The 4,430-nt window shown below is 48.7% G+C and overlaps 1 protein-coding gene across 1 annotated transcript in view; it reads left to right on the top strand.

Annotated features, from left to right (window-relative positions):
• The window catches only part of ABHD12 (abhydrolase domain containing 12), a 78,742-nt gene that overhangs the window by 54,223 nt on the left and 20,089 nt on the right, over nt 1–4,430 (top strand). The gene's annotated exons all lie outside the window — the stretch shown is intronic.

Below are 4,430 nucleotides of genomic sequence, written 5' to 3'. Positions count from 1 at the left end.
CAGCCCCCTCACCAGGTCATCACCCATGGCCAGCACCAGGTCCAACAAGGCATCTCCCCTGGTGGGGCTGTGCACCTCCTGGGTTAGATGGAGGTCCTGTATTCTGGCTAAGAACTGACGTGAGCGGTCAGACCTGGCTGACTGCTCTTCCCAGCAGATGTCTGGGAAGTCCAAGTCCCCCATGACTACCACATCTTTAGACTTCACTACCTCATGGCTCATGGCCCTGTGTCCCAGGCTTCACACACAGCCCAGCTGGGCAGCAGCTCCAGCTCTAGCCTCAGCCCTGCCCAACTCACTGCCTCCTTCCCCATGATGGCCTCAACCTCCCCTGCCAGACTTACCTGCAGGAGCTGCTCTTCAGGCTGCCTGGCAGCCAAGTGCATATACATGCACATATAACTCCCTGTCTGACTTCCCTTCTTCTGCTCCCCTCAGCCACCTGCAAATTGGAACTTTGCCAGCCTCCAGAGAGTTCTTTGCAAAAGTGGAAAATCCATGTCTCTTGGTTAAAAGGGAAAATCCATGTTTTTTTCTATCTTTCCATGGGAAACAGAAAACCTTGTTCATAAGACACTGCCACTTGTGCAAAGCTATTCATTGTATTCATAAGAGCAATACAGAATACTTTTAAGTGATCATCTAAAGACAGTTGCAAGGCTCTTGAATGGTTCATCTTGTGGATTGTCCCTGGTACCATGCACGGTCAGCAGCTATGCAAAGCTAGCACATCTGGAAGAGTGTGGATAGTGATATAAACCATTTGAGGGCAACACTGGAACTCCATTCCAAGTGAACTCACACATGCATATCTGTGGAATTCTCTACCTCTGTCATACAGATTTCTGGAACTGATCCCTATAACTATCTGAGCATTTTGTTGCCTGTTACATGTCTACCAGGCCTGTGCAAAGCAGCCAGTATTAGATTTGGATTCGGATCCAGGTGATTTGAGGGACAGTGATTTGGTTCGGTGATTTAGATCACTGTCCCAAATCGTTTTGGCCAAATCGGATTTGAAAGATTTGGTGCTGATATAGTGTGATTCGGCCATAGGCTATAATGGGGAATTGCTAAAATACCTATAACTTTGTCATTCTTTTGTGGAATTGGATGAAAACAGCAGGGATGGTAGCCCATTCTGAGGGCATGAAGGCTCCCCAGGTTCAAGAAGATAGGTGCAGGGGTTTCTGTGAAACTGTACCTCAAACTGTTGACAGGCTCATGAAATGGGCAGATGACATCCTGATGGTGTTTAACACTGAAAAATAGAAGGATCTCCACCTTGGGAGAGAGAACCTGCACCATGCTTATAGGCTTGGCAGTGCTATGCTGGCTAGCACTACAGATGAAAGAGACTTAGGGGTCATGACTGACCACAAGATGAACATGAGCCTTCAGTGTGATGCTGTGGCTAGTAAAGCAAGCAGAACACTGGCTTGCGTCCATAGATGCTTCTCAAGCAAATCTTGGGACATCATTCTCCCATTGTACTCAGCCTTGGTGAGGCCGCAGCTAGAGTACTGCATCCAGTTTTGGGCTGCACAATTCAAAAAGGATGTGAGAGTGCAGAGGAGAGCCACGCACATGATCAGAGGTCAGGAAAACAGACCTTATGATGAGAGGCAGAGAGCCATGGGACTCTTCAGCCTGGAAAAATGCAGGCTTGGGCAATCTGGTGGCCACTACAGGTTTATCAAGGATGTTCACCAGGATCTGGAGGAACGTCTGTTCACCAAAGCGGTCCAAGGGGTGACAAGGTTCAACGGTCACAAACTCCACTGTGACCATTTCAGGCTGGACATAAGGAAGAACTTCTTTACTGTCTGAGCCCCCAAGGTTTGGAATAGACTGCTGCCAGAGGTGGTTCAAGCACCCACTTTGAATGCCTTCAAGACACATTTGGATGTTTGTCTTGCTGGGATCCTGTGATCCCTGATGACTTCCTGCCCCTGGGATGGGGGGCTGGACTTGATGATCCTTCAGGGTCCCTTCCAGCCCGAATGTCTATGAAAGGAAAACTTGTCGTGTGTGTTAAGGCAGGGTGGGATGAAAACAGCAAGGAAGGTAGCCCCTTCTGAGGGCATGAAGCCTGTCGGGTTTCAAGGAGATGGGTGCAAAGACTTCTGTGACATTGCACCTCAAGGTTCTGAAAGCAAAACTCGTGTCGTGTGTGTTAACTGGGTTTCTGGTTGTAGCCGTGTTGGTATAAGGACAAAGGCAGACAAGGTTCTTTGGGTCAATTTGATATCTTTTATTAGACCAGCTGAATAATTGAAGAAATATATCTTGGCAAGCTTTTGGGTTTAAAAACCCTTTGTCAGGCTGAAGAAGCATCTGCAGTTGGTGTGTGCTCTTCCAGGATGGAATGAATAGTAAAGAAGCCAGAGGCTGGTATGCAGGCAAGAAAACCAGTCAGTGAAGATGTAAATTGAGGTGTCAGGGGATGAGAGACAGGCTCAGAGAAGCGGGGGTGGGAAGAGGGATGTAGCAGGTAAAAGTGGAGCGGTATCTGGGGAGTCAGATGTCAGGTAGGTTTATAGTGTGTCATAAATCCAATGTATATATTGAGTCCATGAGTTTTTTTTGTATCGAGGAGGATGATGAACCGAAGTTCATAGGTTCATCTGTGAAAAGTGTTTTCTAAATTCAAACAAGCACTGAACCTCTCTAACCTCTTCACCAGAAGCAAACTTCCTACAACCCAAAACACACACCAATGGATCCAGATCATGCCATGACAAGAAATGCAAAACCTGCCAACGTATCTCCAGTACCTCCACAATTACTACACCCCACAACAAAACAATCACCATTACTGGATCTTACAGCTTTACCTCCAGAAGTGTTATATATTTCATCCAGTGCACCAAATGCCCTGATGGAAAATACATAGGAGAGACTGAACAGCAACTGCACACCAGAATGAATGCACATCTATTAAAGACAAGAACACCCAATTACCAGTGGGGGCAAATTTATCACAAGAAAACCACTCTCTCTCCAATCTCTCAATCTTGATCCTCAAAGGGAATTTACAAAACACCTTTTGTAGACAAGCCTACAAGCCTCCTTGGGCCCTTGGTGGACAGGACAAATGTTCCTGGGCAACCATGGCCAGATCCTGCCAATTCTGGCTGCAGGTTGCCCAGTATGCCAGCAGGTCTCATTACAGCAGCTTCACATCCTTGGTGAGAGAGATAGCCAAGGCCTCTGTGCTACCTGCCAGATGGTAGGTTCTGGTGCCTCCTGGACCCCAACATTGAAGCCATGCCCTTGGCCCACATTGGCAGCAGCTGTGGTGGAGGAGATTGGCTGGTGCTTGGAGTGCTGGCACAGGACAGTGGATCCCCCTCTTCCACATCCCCCCACCTCTGCCCTTCTGCCTCCCTGACCCTGTTCACCAGCACCTCCTTCCAGTGATCAAGGGTTTTGCTGCTGCAGATGCTCCCCTTCACCTTTGGGTCTCACATGCCCGCCAACACGTGGACCGTATTGGACCACAATGGTTCCAGCTGTTTTTTGATCGTCTTCTTCAGCTGTTTCACCAGTGCCTGTGGTGAAAGTGGCTTGCCCCAGCCAGGAACATTGATCTCATGGAACTTCACTTTTTGATTTTTCAAGTCCTTCACTATGGAAATCACCTGGTTAAGGAGGGCATCACCAGTGCTGAGGCTCTCTGTGGCCTTGAGGAATGGCTTGAGGATCACCAAGATCTGGGAGTTGGTATCCCACCCTGTTTTGTTAAAGGAGCTGCTGATCCCAATCTTCCTGAGCAAGGCCATTTCATGGATGGCCTTCTGTTGCTCGACCAGCCTTTCAAGCATCAAGTATGTGGAGTTCCACTGAGTCTCCACATCCTGCATGATTTTGTATTGCTGTATGTTAAGCTCTGCCTGTTTCTCCTGTAGCATTTTTGCCTCACTTGATGCTTCGGTGAAAGTAGCCTACCACCTTCCTGCATTTCAAAATTAGCTTGCTGGTCGTGGTAGTGATGGCGCTACCATTGGGAGCCCTGTTCACCTCGAAGGTGTCCCTGACTATGAGGTGGAACTTGTGCCAGCCAGTGGATGCCAACAAAGTTGGCATCACAGACTGCGTTGACCATATTGGCCCCGTTGTTGGTGACCATGAACCCATGGATGAATTTGTCCTGCCCAACGATCCACCCCTGCACCATGTGGTTCATGGCCACCATGATCTCCCTTGCTGTGTAGGACTCATCCATTGCTTCTGCTTGAAGGAAAGCCCACCGACACCCTGACTGATCGCACCAGTGCCCTTTGAGGGAGCAGTAGGCATGATTTCCACCCCAGCTGCTCCACATGTCTGAGGTGAAGTGTAAAGCTACCTGAGGCCCTGTCTTCCGCAGCTCTCCCTCAAATACTTCCTGCATGCCTCATACAGGGAGGGCACCACTGTTCTGCTAA

The sequence above is a fragment of the Crocodylus porosus genome, unplaced genomic scaffold (genome assembly GCF_001723895.1).
Source record: "Crocodylus porosus isolate Cpor-Errol unplaced genomic scaffold, CroPor_comp1, whole genome shotgun sequence".
NCBI lineage: Eukaryota > Metazoa > Chordata > Crocodylia > Crocodylidae > Crocodylus > Crocodylus porosus.
The sequence above is the reverse complement of the archived record's forward strand: the minus strand, read 5'-3'. Positions and strand labels throughout refer to the sequence as shown.